The sequence below is a fragment of the Ipomoea nil genome, unplaced genomic scaffold, assembly GCF_001879475.1.
Source record: "Ipomoea nil cultivar Tokyo-kokei standard unplaced genomic scaffold, Asagao_1.1 scaffold0276, whole genome shotgun sequence".
In the NCBI taxonomy this organism is placed as follows: Eukaryota; Viridiplantae; Streptophyta; class Magnoliopsida; order Solanales; family Convolvulaceae; genus Ipomoea; species Ipomoea nil.
This window is the reverse complement of record NW_017616704.1, coordinates 3,520,676-3,537,545: the sequence shown is the minus strand read 5'-3', so window position 1 is coordinate 3,537,545 and position 16,870 is coordinate 3,520,676.

Sequence of the window (16,870 nt, the reverse complement as noted above, 5' to 3'; positions counted from 1 at the left end):
CCGAACCGAAATGCCCAGCCCTAGTTGGGACTTCATCTTTCTTCTTCTTGGAGCTTGGATGTGCCTTCTCAGAGCTTGATGTCTTTGGTCTTCAACAACTCGGCCACGAGAAATCAGAAACCAACAGTCTTGGTAATGGTTTGGTTCTCAATGCATCTGTGGACACACGATTTTAGAAAGTGGTATACTACCCCTGACCAATCCACCAGGTAGTTGTTTAGAAGCACACTCAGCATTGTGAACTTCTCCTCAATTACATCATCAGTGCCGGCAACTCTGCTCTCCACAATCTTGGTGAGTATGTCCACGACATGCTCATACTCTAGCTTCATAAGCTTCTTCTTCAACAAGAACTTGAGCTTGTCCGGGGCGTCCACTCCTTTGGCTGCTTGCCATAGATCATCTTGGTTGTATGCATGACCTAAGTAATCGGGCTTAGCTCATTCCCTCACCGGAAAATCGAAGTGTGCCCTGATTTCACCGTGAACAATGGTGACTTGAGTTCCTTGCACTGTTGAGAGAATGACATCCTCATTCTCTGACAGCTTCGCGTTCATGAAGAACTCAGTCGCGTCCAAAAGATGAGTCTGCTTGTAATCAAAGGTTGCAAACTTTAGAAGGCTTGCATCCTCCATGCATTTTAGGACCTTCTTCGCAATTTCCTTGTTGTCACTATGGCGGATGTAACCTGCTGGATCAAACATGGAACCAACTTTGACTTTGTTGCTAAGTTCATCAAGAACTTGCTCGTCATTTGTTGGGTTAGAGTTAGACGATGTAGAAGACGAGGGGGTCTGGTTGTTCGCCATTGATAGAGGTTGAAAAAGCTTGAAGCTTTGAAGGTTAGGGTTTTTCTCGAAGAGAGTTTGAGAGTGAAAGGGTTTTCTTTGCCTGATTTGCTTAAAAAGTGAAACCCCTGGGTTTGAAATACGCTTTTATATCTTGGATAAATGGGTCGGGTTGCTCGTGATGAGAAATTATCTTATTTAGAGCTTCCGCCTCATCGGCCGCCTTGGCTCGGAAGTGCAGGGCAGTAAGAACCGGGGTCAGCTGAAGAGCAAAAAACCCCAGAGGTTAGACCGAGTGTGGTAAGTTGCACCAGAATGCTTGATGATATAGGGAACGTACTTGGATCAGATCTTGGGCCCCTCGCTCAGCCATTTGGTCGAGAGTCAAACCAACCATGTCATTCTCGACCTGGAGGAGGGCGTTGATTTTGGCCACGAGCGAAGAGGGGAGCTCCCCTTTGGACAGGGCGGTAATCAGGGGAGTCTTGGCCAGGGGCTAGGACGTCGGCGCCGCTTTAGAGGAACGATCTCCTCTATGTCGCCGCTGGCCACTTTCTCCTTGCCCTTCTTGCTGGGCGCTCAGATGGTTTGCAGGTCGACGCCTTAGCCGGTAGGCAAGGCGACACCTGTGGCAGTCGATGAGTGGCAAACACTTTGATTTTATGCAAAGAAGTGTCTTAATTCCTTTGTTTATATCTTTTGATGCATAAATTGTAGAGTTGCAGGTAATTGTGTGCTTTTGAGGCATTTTGGATGAATTTGGAGTCAATGAGAGCCAAATATGAAGCTATGGAGATGGATGCAACACTTCCAAAGGAGTCTAGGGTGGTGCTTTCAATGGTCTTGGTGATTTGGGCAAACCAAAGCAAAAGACAAGCAAGCAATCACGCAATTGCAATTCCCGACTGGCACGTCGACGTCATAGTCCTTGGACCATATCTCGACCTACAAATATCCAAATTACGTGATTCTTGTCCCATTACAGACTATGATACCTACGTGCATTCCCGCTTGATTCTTTGGTTACTTGTTCTCCCTAATCCCTTAGGTTGTTAAGGCATCTAGATGATAATGCTCCCTAGCTTGAGTCCTATTTCTTTATTTTGTGTTTATCTTTGTGTATATGTGTTAGTCTTATTATTTCCTCAAACTTGTAGTTTGCTTAGCTTCTTGTTGATTTTCTTATGCTAGTGCCTAGTTTATTGTGATTGCATATTGCTTCCATATCCTCCAATCCCCTGAGGACGATATTTCACACCCGAGCTCACATTTTATTTTTGCTACATCAAAAATTGGCACCGTTGCCGGGGGTTTGCAATTTGGTGGTTCTTTGTTATTGCTTGTTTTACTAGCATTAGAGTTTAGGAAATCTTAGGAGACTAAGCTTTTTCTTTCTTTTTGTTTGTTTTTATTGTTCAAAGAGCTAATTGTCTAACCTTGATTGAAATTTGGTTGAAGGATCTTTTCTTTGTGCATTCACTCTTAATTGAAAAGGAAGAGTTTTCACCACTCAATCAAGAACTTTGAATTATGGAGGGGTATGATTTCCAAGAGCAAAGAATGTCATTGCCCGATTTCATCAAAATGGATATAAGGACCTTTCAAGGTGGTCCACTTCAATCATTCCTTTCTTATTTTAAGTGGTGTTCCTATTGTGGTGAAGCCCATGCATTGAAGAGTTGTTACAAGTTAAACTCCACAAGTCCAACAGCACCTCAAGATTGTCAACCTTTCCCTCAAGAGTGTGGTGTCAACATGAGTCAAGAAGTTCTTCAAGAAAACACTTTTCAAGCTTTGGAGCCACAATCTCCATGGTGTGCTATATGTGGTGGTTCTCATCTTTGGAAAGTTGCCATATATTGACTCCCACTTACCAAATGTCTCATCAAGATGATCAACAACAAGCTTTGGAATATAATGACCATGTCAATCGAGAAGCTTTTCAAGGAGGTACACCACCAATGTTCATGCCACAACCTCTTTGGTGTGCCATATGTGGAGGACCACATGAAGCCGAAGGATGCTACACCTTTGATCCTAATTTCCAATATCAAGGCCAAGTTCAAGAACCTCAACAACAATATGAAGACCAATTTCAAGAAGTCCCTTACCAAGAACCTCAACAAGAATGTCAACCATTTGATCAAGAGTCCGAGATGAAGTCCATGATGGCCAATATGGTTATGCAAATGAATGAGCTACAAGTTCAACTAGACAACTTGATGGCTCAAAGACAAGGTTTGGCAACTCAAGAACCCATTAAAGATTCATCTTCCAATGAAGAGTTTTTACAAGAATTGCTCTTGCCAAATGAAGGTCTTGTGGTTGATGGAAATGAAAAGGAGGGTGAGGACCTTGAAGATAAAGATGAAGATGATGAGGTTTATGATGAGTGCATTGAGATGGAAACACCAATTTGGGGAGAGAGTATAGAGTTGCAATGGAATGGTGATAAGGAACAACTTGAAGATGGTCCAATTAAAGAAGTGCTTAAGAAAGATGAAGTTGATGAAATATGTGGCACAAACAAGGAATACCCTTCAATGGATGACACTACCTTGGGTGAGAACTTTAGGAGAGTGTGGGAACCGGGAGGAGTTGAAGGCCTTGAGAGTGTTGGCCCACATTGGCCTATATTTGAATCAAAGGATTCCCACTTCTTATTAGTGCATGATGATGACCCAAGATTCTCCCTACTTGCCAAAGATGAAGAACATGAAGAAGGGGAGAAAAGTGAAGATCAAGAAAAGGATCAAATTCATGGCTACTATCTTGATCCAAGGTTTAGGAAGAAATCATTGGTGGACTTATGAATTAAAAATGGCTTTGAGGAAGAAATATTCTTGGAGTTTGATTTGGATGAGCATAGTGTCTTAAACTTTGAAGTGATGAACTTGAGCTCCAAGGAATTTATTGATGAGCGTCACTTGAAAACATACTAGGAAGGAAAAGTTGATAGAAAGATGAGAATTTTTCTCCTTCAATCCCTTGATGGTTGATTTTGAGAGGTTGAGTTGAGCTAGTGACGTTAAACTAAGCGCTTCATGGGAGGTACCCCATGTTATCTTTCATTTTATTGCATTTTACTTTCTTCTTTATTTTTCTTAATACTTTTATTTTTGATATATCATGCTTTCACTTGTGCTTTCATGTATATATGCTCTTGACTCTAGGAATGACACAAAGGAGTATGCTTAATTCCAAGAAGGCTTCATGATGACTCTTTGGCACAAGAAGATTCATTAGGGGAGTCTCATCTACCTTCTCTACTTTCTTTAAATTGTGTATAGTGCTTTACTTGGTGTAGATAGTAGAGATTGTGATCTTTGTGCTTATTGTGCAATCCTTTCTCCCCTTGTGCTTTGTTTTCTTTCACATTGAGGACGATGTAGCCTTTAAGTTTGGGGGAGGGGATAATTTAGGTGTTTTCTAAATTTTTTTTTAAAATTTTTGAAACTTTGCTTGGATGAATCATTGTGCATAGTGTTTGGTAAATTGCCTTTCCTTGCTTGAAGTTGTGATTACTCCCTCTTTGTTGGTTTGTGGTTTGTTTTGGTGGAACTTGTTGCAATTCAACTTGTGATTGATGAGCCAAGGGGTAACTCATGATTGATCTATTCTCTTGCCAATACCCTTGTTAACCACTTAATAATTGAATAAATTCTTGATCTAGTGTGTTGTGCATTGCTAGTGAAGGTTTATGTGAGATTCCAGTCATGGTTGTTTTGCTAGAACTTGCCTCATTACTCTCCAAGTGAAGTCTAAGATTTGCATGTTTAGAAATGATTTAGGCCATTTTCGTTTAGCTCGAGCCTTTCAAGCCTACCCTTTACACATGTGTTTACCGCTAGTTGTCCCCGTTGAACCTTTTGTGTTTGTTTAATAAGTGCTAAGCACTTGTCCCTTCATTGTGATTGTTTTTTCTTGTGTTAATTAACCCTCATCATTTAACCCTTAACCCCTAGCAAAAATGTTTACCTCCACCCTTGAGAGAATAGAGCATTTATTCTTTTTCTTTGAAGAGATATTTATTGGAGCTTGTTTTGTTAGCAATCCTCTTGATAATTTTGTCTAAGTGTGAGGGTATTGGTTCATGGAATAAGTTTGTTTATTGTTTTGAAAAAAGAAATGAAAAAAAAAAAAGAATGATGAGAAGATTGAGAAAAAAAAAGAATGATGAGAAGATTGAGAAAAAAAAGTCATGAATTGAGAAAAAATGAAAAGAAAATGAAGAAGAATAAAAGTTTGAAGATTGATTCTAGTTTGTGTTGAAAGGTGTACTCAACCCCCACCTCTTTAGAGTGTTGCTTTATGTCAATTGTAAATTGCTCCTTTGTCCATAGAAGTTATATCTCTTCTAGTTCCAATTGTGAATGAATGCGAAGTTCTCTCCTTTGTTTTATTTCTATACCCCTTCTTTGTTAGCCATTCACCATTAGCCCCATTACAAGCCTAATAAAGACCTATTTGATCTTAGCATTCAATCTTAGAGTTGAACTAGTGGGAGTATGAAGGGCAAGCCTATGGAATCTCATTCAAAGCCAAGTTTTGCATAATCTCAGCTTAGCATTTGTGCACACTTGATCATCACACACTTTAATAATTTTGGTGCTTGGTTATTGGCTTGAGAATGGAACTTGTGTGGGATGCTAAAATGATTCTTGAAACAAGTTGTGTTGTAGCAAGTAGGTTTGTGGATTGATAAGTTGTGCAAGTTGGGAGTGTGATGAATTTCATTGCTTGGATGGTGATTTGTCTTTTGTCTTTGCTTGAGGACAAACAAAGGTTTAAGTGTGGGGGAGTTGATAAGTGCATTTATGTCCATATTTTTACCCAATGTATAGATATATTTTGAGTGGCAAACACTTTGATTTTATGCAAAGAAGTGTCTTAATTTCTTTGCTTATATCTTTTGATGCATAAATTGTAGAATTGCAGGCAATTGTGTGCTTTTGAGGCATTTTGGATGAATTTGGAGTCAATGAGAGCCAAATATGAAGCTATGGAGATGGATGCAACACTTCCAAAGGAGTCTAGGGTGGTGCTTTCAATGGTCTTGGTGATTTGGGCAAACCAAAGCAAAAGAGAAGCAAGCGATCATGCAATTGTAATTCCCGACCTGCACTGTAACACCCCGTGTTACGATCCCTCAAACCAATTAATCATTTAACCAATTATCCAAAAGAAAGAATTAAATCACAATAATTAATTAGGAAAGGTCCACCATAGTCCATGGGCCCTTATCCCTAAACCCAATCCTTAGTCCTAAAAGGAATAGAGTTAGAAAACCTATAGTAATTAGGCCCTAAGTAAGACTCTTAGATATATAAATAGGGAACATAAGGAGGCACCAAGAACTCCCACCACAATAATCTCTCACCACACCAAGAATTCCAAGAATTCCCCTAGGAGAAATCAAGAAAGAAGAAAGCTTAAAGAAAGACCCTTCATAGCCAAGGAATCAATTAAGGCTAAGAGGTAACCCATGTCTCAACAAAACCTATTTTCATAGCTATGATTTCCGTCTTAGGATTTCCCCATATTATTGTGTATTGATGATTTGTGATGTTATTATTGATGATTGGTGTGATGATTCCATGGGTGATCTTGATGATGAGAGGTTCTTGATAATTATGGTGTTCTTGATAATTATATGACGTTCTTGATGATTATATGGTGTTCTTGATGTTCTTAATGATTATATGATGTTCTTGGTATTTATATGATATTCCTACTGAATCTTGATTTTAGAAGATGAATTGTGTTCTTGTTGATTTAAAAATAATTAGAACCCTAGGTTATATCGTGGAATTCGTATGGTATTATTCTTGGTATATTGGATGGGAATTCACATGATTGGGTGTTGATTATTGTAACACCCCAGATTTTAAAGACATTTTAAGCTTATATAATAGAGGTAATAAGTATATCATAAGTGTACGGGGTGCTATGCCACACCTGGGCTAGAGAACCCAGGTGCACAGGCTGTCTAACTAATATCCATTGAAACACAATGCATAATATAGCGCGCAGGCCGAAAAGGGAAACTAATCTACTTCTACGTTCCAGTTCTAGCGCGCTCCAGTGCTCTAGTCCTCTGTGCCTGAAAGCCAAATATATCTGTTCAGCGAGAGATGCTGGTAACCCACTCCAACGCGTTGAAATACAATACATATAGAGATATATATAGATATACGAAAACCATTTTGAGCATGAAGATATATCCTACGAACTCTAGCTTTAAAACCGGGAATGACTCAACAGATAAGGCCAGGCACAAGCAACAGTTATAACGAGCATATGCAGTTCACAACATATAAGGCAGATAAAGCAAAGCATAAAAAATGATCATAACCCAACATGAACAATTCCCAATATAAATCCCATAGTCACATCTCCCAAGACACTCGTAATCACAACTCGTCCATGTCACAGCACATAACACACTTTGTTGGCGCCACAGGACCAATCGCATGCCCATACATGAGGGTCAGCGCATATAGCTCTGACACGGCCCCGCAGCACCCTGCCCCGTATCGCAACACGGAGGGGTCGATCGCAACCGACTGATGAACCGCAGCTCATCATAGTGTTTGATCGCAACCAAACAGTGGACCGCAGCCCAAGAGAATGTGATCTGACCGCAGCCAGGAAAAAGGACGAACCGCAGCTCGTATAGAAACGTTTGATCGCAACCAAACGGTGGACCGCAGCCCAAGAGTATCAATCTGACCGCAGCCAGCTTCTGAACCGCAGCTCAGGATAACCAATCCGATCGCAACCGAATTGGGGTAACACACACACATAACACATAGCAAGCACATGCAACCCACATTACACATTGGGAAGGGGGAGAAAACGTATAACAAAACCTATGCGTGATCCATCACATACTAGGAATAGTCCTAAGGGATTCATGCTTCTTCCACCTAGGTCAACGGGATACCAATTCAACTAGCATGCAATATAATAGACTCATAAACCTACGAACGGTACCTGAAATATCAAACTAGACATCGGCATGATAAACGGAGTCCGTTGGGACACTACGGGGGTCGGGGGAACATCAAACGGGGAAACCGGGAACCCAAGATGGGGGATTTCCAGCGAGTAGCCGGTGGGTGGGGGGCCACCCGCCGGCAGCCCGCCGGAATTACTGTTCCGGGCAGCGGGTCGCCGGCGGGCAGCTGCCCGCTCGCCGGCTACCCGCTGCCGGGCGGTGTTTCACGGCCGTGGGTAGGTGGCGGGTCCCCTACCCCCCACCTATCCCCCACTGACTCTTTTCACACACTTTACGCCCCGGGAACCGTTGTGGAACCCGAAACCATGCTTAGACACTTTACAACGCAATTAACGACAACACGTAGACAATTAACGAATCAAATACAAAAACGAACGGCACATAACCTATCATGCTTTTCTAAATATAATCAACACCCAAACATACGATTTCCCCACCCGATAATCCAAGAGTAAGATCATACGATACAACCTAGGGTTCTAATCACTTTTATATCAACAAGAATACGGTTCGTCTTCTAATTGCAAGATTCGGTAAGAATAACACATAAACATCAAGAGCATCACACAATTATCAAGAACAACACATAATCATCAAGAACTCCATATAATCATCAAGAATCTCCCAATATCAAGATTATCAAGATCCCTCATGGGATCATCACGTCAAACATCAATAATCATCATCATATCTCGCCAACACACAATAATATGGGGGAAACCCTAAGGGGAATCATAGCTATGAAAATAGGTTTTGTTGAGACATGGGTTACCTCTTAGCCTTAATTAATTCCTTGGCTATGAAGGATCTTTCTTTAAGGTTCCTTGCTTTCTTGATTTCTCCTAAGGGGATTCTTGGAGCTCTTTTGGGGTTGTGGGGCGTTAATCTTGTGGGGGGTTCTAGGTGCCTCTTAAGTCCCCTATTTATATATTTAGGAGTCCTAATTAGGAACTAATATTATAGGCTTGCTAATTCTATTCCTTTTGGAACTAAGGATTGGGTTTAGGGGTTGGGTTTATATATGAGGGCCCATGGACTATGGTGGGCCTTTCTCCCTAATTAATCATTATAATTTATTCTTTTTCTTGGGCTATTGATTAATTAATTAAATGGTTTTAGGGGTCGTAACACGGGGTGTTACACTCTCCCCCCTTACAAGGGGCTTCGTCCCCGAAGCCCGGTGTTATAGTCCATCCTTTCACCCCTAGACACCTCGTAACTCGGCCTCCTGATTAGGGTTGCGGCCTTACGTTTGTCTTGGCTTGGGGTAGGCTGAACTTTTGATGGTGTTGTGATAGAGAAGTTTTCGGTTGTACCTCGGTTTCCTGCGCTGGAACTGGATGCACCGCGGGTGCCCAAGGCGGCCTCGATCGCTGCTTCCCTTTGATCGAGTGCGCGTGTGGTGCGAATCAAGGATGAGTACCCTTCTTCCATGATTTGATTCTGCCGGTCGAGCTGTGCGAGTATGCGTTCGTTGACTGAACCCTCGTCTTGTCCCCTCGGGTTCCCTCCTGGCTGTGGGTGCACTGACGGGTTAGGCCCGTCTTCCTCCTCTTGTCCCTCATTTCCCTCCGTACCTCCGCAATCTTGCATGGCTCGCTTGAGCTTTTTGTTGGAGATGTCCAATCGATCGACCAATTCCCTACGTTCCTCCTCGGGTTTTTGGCAAATTTCCTCGAGGGTGAGATAGTGTCCTCCTTCGGTGTAGTAAATGTCGTTGCGGCGGAGGTTTTGGGCATTGAAAACCATGCCATTGGCGGTTTTGACCTCGGTGTGGCTTAGGTCTACCCCCTTTCTCTCCATGATCCAACTTAGGATCATCCCGTAGGGTAGGCTAAGCCGGTTGTTTGTCTTGCAGAACTCTATGTGCTTTAGCATGACTGCCGGCAGGTTGAACTTGATTTTATGTTTTAGGAGATACGCAAAGGTGCACTCCAAGCTCCCCACATCCTTGCTCTTGTTATTGGTGGGCAAGAGGCTATCGGTTACAATCATAACCAATATCTTTTGCTCCGCCGGTAGCCACATTCGGTTTGGTCGAGTGGCCGAGGTGAACCCGTCCTCCTTCCCGAGTAAGTACCCGAGATAGTCCTTGTATCCCGTAGTTTGGGTATCAATCCACCCCTTTCGGTCATAGTTAGACACACCCGTGGTGGTCAATTTCAAGAGTTTGGCCAACCGGCCTTCGGAAAGCACAATTTCCTTGCCACGGACCTTGGTGGCGATTTCTATCTTGTCACCCCGTTTGGTGGCCACAAGGTGTTGATAGAACTCCTTCACCAACTCGGGTATGTATCCCCTTTGATGGTGAGGTATGCATCTAGGAGTCCTTGGTGTTTAAGCATATCGACCAATTCCGGAGAGAATTGGTCGGGTTCAAGACTTTTACCTCCGATCACGGTGTAATCGGCGTTGTTCCATTCCGGGGTACGGATTCCGAGGGGCTTTTTCGGCATCGTGAATCTCTCTTTGGCGGTGAGAAATTCCGGCAAAATTTCCGGCAGCCTTCCGGTGAACCTCCGGCGAACTTTTCCGGCGAGACGGCGGGGCTCCGGCATGTCCTTCCTGGTGGCCGAGCGTGCGGCGATTCGTGGTGCTCCGGTGGAGGATCGGTGATGGGAGGCGACGGCCTTGGCGAGGGAGAGAGGCGGCTTTGGGGTGGTGCGCAGCGAGACAGCGGGCGGTGGCCGGGTGGTCTTCGGGTGAGGGCGGCTGGGCGCTGTTGCGGTGGTGCAGCGGCGCGGACTGGCGGGAGGCGGTCGGACGGCGGCGGCGTTCGTGCGGCGGTGGCGTCGAGTGGTTTGAGGGTGGTTGCTACGGTGGGATGGCGGGTTGTGTGGAAGAGAGAAGGAGAGGGAGTGGGGAAGAAGAAGGGGAGGAAGAAGGAGGAGAAGGGTTTTTGATTTGGGGTTTTTGTGGGTTTTAGGAACTTCGGGGGGTTTAACAAGGGAGTATCCCCTTAAGGTTTCAAGAAACACTCATGGGCTAGCGGTTGCGGCTTTAACTTGTAGAGGGGAGGTCTAAGGTTCTATTCCTAATGGTAACATTAAGTATTTCTTGATGGTGTGGTTTTTGTCCTTTTCCTTGTTTCGTCCTTTAGTGGAGGGAAGGTTGGGTTGATAGTATAACTTGTGTTTTACCTTTGTAGTGGAAATTGGAATTTGATCAAAAATCTTTATTCATAATAATTCCGAGATAGCTAAGCTAAGTAAGTGGTCTTTATGACAAAAGAGGGGGGTGGTTACAAGGGGGTGTGACGGCTTATCCTAGACAGTATTCGTCTTCTTGGTTTTCTTCTGCGGGGTCCGTATGGTCCTCGTCTTCCGGGATTGGGTTTCCCTTCCCGAGGTCCTCCTCGTTCCCGTGGTTGGCTTGAGTGTGGCTCATGACAAATACTTTCCAGGGAGCGCCGTAACTCCTTTGATGATCGGTGCCCCCGTGTTGACCCACGGTGGCGGGGCATGGTCTTTGGGGTCGAGTGCACTGGAAGGCCTTGTGTCCTTCCTCCCCGCAGTTGAAGCATCGCCAGGGATTGCCCGCGCAATCCTTGCCCCTGTGGCTTTTGTTGCATCTTGGGCAAGGGAAGCTTCTTGGATTAGCTTCGTTGTTTCCCAGGGGCGGTCTTTGGTTGGTCGGGTTGTTCGTCCTTGTGCCGGTGTCGTTTCTCGTTCTTTTCACTAGCGGTGCCCCACTTCCGGTGTTTCTTCTTCGTATTTGTTCCTGAACTCCACGTTGGAGTAGTTGGATTCGATAGAGATTCGCGGCACTGGAGTAAGCTTTGTTGAGGGTCCGAGGTTTGCTTACCACTAGCGCCTTCCGAGCTTCGAAGTTGAGGCCCGACACGAATCTCTCTATCTTGGTTACCTCGGTGGGGACTAGCTCTGGTGCGAAGCGTGCCAGCTCGAGGAATCGTTTATGGTATTCTACGACGGTGGCCGTTCCTTGTTTTAGATGAAGGAACTCTTCGTACATGGATGCCTTTACGTGGGTTGGGTAGAATCTCTCTCGTAGTCATGTCTTGAGGTTCTCCCAATTGAACCCCGGTTCTTGTTGATAAGTGGGTCCCTCGTGGATCCACCAGAGATCGGCCTCGTGCCCGAAGTAGAACGAGGCTATCTCTACGCGGCGTTCCTCCGGGCATTCTACTACCCCAAAAATCTTGTCAAGGGTTCGGATCCATTCTTCTAGGACCGCGGGATCCTCTTCTCCTGAAAACGTGGGTGGTCGGTGATTTGAAATTTGTCGGGCGACGTCTGAGTTTGCGTTTGATGGAGGTGGTGGGGGCCTGTTGTTGCGAAGGGCCGCGTCACTTAGTGCCTGTGCGACTTGTGTCAGCTGTCGTAGGGTTTGGGTCAAGGGGTCGTCTGCGGCGGGCTCTGGAGTTCTTGATTGCCTTCTGTTCGGTGTCATGCTATCGTCTTTCTGGTCAGTGTTTATAAGAACGTTAAATTAGAGTCTGACGCACTTCTTATGAAGTGATAAGTGGGGAAGGGTTTTAGAATGAGGAAGGGTAAAGTGTAGAGAAGTTATGTGTAGGTTTCACAATCTCACCGCGCGTCCTAAGATTCCTGAGTCCTATGTTCCTAGGTACCTAGAGTTCAAGCCTAATGTCCTAAAGTCCGGTCTTAAGAGTCTTTTCCTAGGGTCAAACTTAGGCTCTGATACCAACTGTAACACCCCAAATTTTTAAGACATTTTAAGCTTATATAATAGAGGTAATAAGTATATCATAAGTGTACGGGGTGCTATGCCACACCTGGGCTAGAGAACCCAGGTGCACAGGCTGTCTAACTAATATCCATTGAAACACAATGCATAATATGGCGCGTAGGCCGAAAAGGGAAACTAATCTACTTCTACGTTCCAGTTCTAGCGCGCTCCAGTGCTCTAGTCCTCTGTGCCTGAAAGCCAAATATATCTGTTCAGCGAGAGATGCTGGTAACCCACTCCAACGCGTTGAAATACAATACATATAGAGATATATATAGATATACGAAAACCATTTTGAGCATGAAGATATATCCTACGAACTCTAGCTTTAAAACCGGGAATGACTCGACAGATAAGGCCAGGCACAAGCAACAGTTATAACGAGCATATGCAGTTCACAACATATAAGGCAGATAAAGCAAAGCATAAAAAATGATCATAACCCAACATGAACAATTCCCAATATAAATCCATAGTCACATCTCCCAAGACACTCGTAATCACAACTCGTCCATGTCACAGCACATAACACACTTTGTTGGTGCCACAGGACCAATCGCATGCCCATACATGAGGGTCAGCGCATATAGCTCTGACACGACCCCGCAGCACCCTGCCCCGTATCGCAACACGGAGGGGTCGATCGCAACCGACCGATGAACCGCAGCTCATCATAGTGTTTGATCGCAACCAAACAGTAGACCGCAGCCCAAGATAATGTCATCTGACCGCAGCCAGGAAAAAGGACGAACCGCAGCTCGTATAGAAACGTTTGATTGCAACCAAACGGTGGACCGCAGCCCAAGAGTATCAATCTGACCGCAGCCAGCTTCTGAACCGCAGCTCAGGATAACCAATCCGATCGCAACCGAATTGGGGTAACACACACACATAACACATAGCAAGCACATGCAACCCACATTACACATTGGGAAGGGGGAGAAAACGTATAACAAAACCTATGCGTGATCCATCACATACTAGGAATAGTCCTAAGGGATTCATGCTTCTTCCACCTAGGTCAACGGGATACCAATTCAACTAGCATGCAATATAATAGACTCATAAACCTACGAACGGTACCCGAAATATCAAACTAGACATCGGCACGATAAACAGAGTCCGTTGGGACACAACGGGGGTCGGGGGAACATCAAACGGGGAAGCCGGGAACCCAAGATGGGGGATTTCCAGCGGGTAGCCGGTGGCTGGGGGGCCACCCGCCGGCTACCCGCCGGAATTACTGTTCCGGGCAGCGGGTCGCCGGCGGGCAGCTGCCCGCCCGCCGGCTACCCGCTGCCGGGCGGTGTTTCACGGCCGTGGGTAGGTGGCAGGTCCCCTACCCCCCACCTATCCCCCACTGACTCTTTTCACACACTTTACGCCCCAGGAACCGTTGTGGAACCCGAAACCATGCTTAGACACTTTACAACGCAATTAACGACAACACGCAGACAATTAACGAATCAAATACAAGAAACGAACGGCACATAACCTATCATGCTTTTCTAAATATAATCAACACCCATACATGCGATTTCCCCACCCGATAATCCAAGAGTAAGATCATACGATACAACCTAGGGTTCTAATCACTTTTATATCAACAAGAATACGGTTCGTCTTCTAATTGCAAGATTCGGTAAGAATAACATATAAACATCAAGAGCATCACACAATTATCAAGAACAACACATAATCATCAAGAACTCCATATAATCATCAAGAATCTCCCAATATCAAGATTATCAAGATCCCTCCTGGGATCATCACGTCAAACATCAATAATCATCATCATATCTCGCCAACACACAATAATATGGGGGAAACCCTTGGCTATGAAGGATCTTTCTTTAAGCTTCCTTGCTTTCTTGATTTCTCCTAAGGGGATTCTAGGAGCTCTTTTGGAGTGGTGGGGCGTTAATCTTGTGGGGAGTTCTAGGTGCCTCTTAAGTCCCCTATTTATATATTTAGGAGTCCTAATTAGGAACTAATATTATAGGCTTGCTAATTCTATTCCTTTTGGAACTAAGGATTGGGTTTAGGGGTTGGGTTTATATATGAGGGCCCATGAACTATGGTGGGCCTTTTTCCCTAATTAATCATTATAATTTATTCTTTCTCTTGGGCTATTGATTAATTAATTAAATGGTTTTAGGGGTCGTAACACGGGGTGTTACAATTATGTTTAGAAGAGCATGATAGGTTATGTGCAGTATGTTTCTTGATTTGGATCCGTTAATTGTCTACGTGTGTTATCAATTGCGTTTGAAAGTGTCTAAGCATGATTTCGGGTTCCACAAAGGTTCCCGGTGCGTTTTTGGTGAAAAAGAGTCAGTGGGGGGTAGGTGGGGGTAGGGGACCCGCCACCTACCCACGGCCAAAAGAGGTCTCGCCGGCAGCGGGCAGCCGGCGGGCGGGTAGCTGCCCGCCGGGCACCAGCTGCCCAAAACAGTGCCGCCGACGGGTGACCCCTCACCCACCGGCTACCCGCTGGTTTGTACCCCACCTTGGGATTTTGGCTTCCCCGTTTGATGTTCCCCCGACCCCCGTGGTGTCCCAACGGACTCCGTCTATCGTGCCTATGTCTAGTTTGATATTTCGGGTACCGTTCGTAGGTTGTATGAGTCTTATATATTGCATGCTAGTTGAATTGGTATCCCGTTGACCTAGGTGAAAGAAGTATGAACCCCTTAGGATTATTCTTAGTATGTGAAGGATCACGCATAGGTTTTGTTACACGTTTTCTCCCCCTTCCCAATGTGTTAATGTGGGTTTCATGTGCTTGCTATGTGTTATGTGTGCATGATACCCCAATTCGGTTGCGATCGGATTGGTTATTCCTGAGCTGCGGTTCAGAAGCTAGCTGCGGTCAGATTTACCCTCTTGGGCTGTGGTCCACCGTTTGGTTGCGATCAAACGTTTCTACATGAGTTGCGGTTCATTTTCCTGGCTGCGGTCAGATGACATACTCTTGGGCTGCGGTTCACTGTTTGGTTGCGATCAAACTATGATGAGCTGCGGTTCATCGGTCAGTTGCGATCGACCCCTCCGTGTTGCGATACGAGGCAGGGTGCTGCGGGGCCGTGTCAGAGCTATATGCGCTGACCCTCATGTATGGGCATGCGATTGGTCCTGTGGTGCCAACAAAGTGTGCTATGTGATGAAATATGGATGAGTTGTTGTTATGAGTGTCTTGGGGATGTGACTATGGAATCTATACTGAGAATCGTATATGTTGGGTTATGATTATTAATTGTGCTTATCTTTACTTGTCTTGCCTGTTGTAAACTGTATATGCTTGGTATAACTGCTGTCTGTGCTTAGCTCTATCTGTCGAGTCTATCCCTGTTTTAAAAGCTAGAGTCTCGTAGGATATATCTTCATGCTTCAAAATGGTTTTCGTATATCTATATATACGTCTATATGTATTGTATTTCAACGCATTGGAGTGGGTTACCAGCATCTCTCGCTGAACAGATATATTTGGCTTTCAGGCACAGACGAGTAGATCACTGGAGCGCGCTAGAAGCTTGGGGCGCAGCTTAGATAGTTTTCCCTTTCGGCCTGCGTGCCATGATTTAGTATTGATACTGATTGAGGTTTTAGAATTTAGCCTGTGCACCCGAGTTCTCTAGCCCGGGTGTGGCATAGCACCCCGTACTCTTTGTATCGTATTTTGGGATTTAATGAGATTCTATCTTTATTATATAAGTTTTAAAATTCTTGAAAATCTGGGGTGTTACAGTTGGTATCAGAGCCTATGTTTGACCCTAGGATAAGACTATTAAGACCGACCTTAGGACATAGACTTGAACTTTAGGGACATAGGATTCGGGAACCCTAGGACGCGCGGTGAGATTGTGAAACCTACACATAACCTCCCCTCACTTTATCCCTCCCCTATCTAAAGAGAACTTTTTCCCCCGCTTATCGCATCGAAAGAAGAGCACCAAGCTCTAACTTCACGTTCTTATAAACATTGACCCAGAAAGACGACAACATGGCGCCAAACAGAAGACAATCAAGGACTCCAAAACCCGCCACACACGACCCCCTGACCCAAACACTACAACAACTAACGCAAGTCGCCCAGGCACTAAGCGACGTAGCTCTTCGCAACAACAGGCCCCCACCTCCTCCATCAAACACGAACTCAGCCGTCGCTCGACAAGTTTCAAACCATCGACCACCCACGTTCTCAGGAGAAGAGGACCCCGTGATCCTGGAGGAATGGATCCGGACCCTCGACAAAATTCTCGGGTTAGTGGAATGCCCAGAAGAACGTCGCGTGGAGATAGCCTCATTCTACTTCGGACACGAGGCCGATCTTTGGTGGATCCACGAGGGT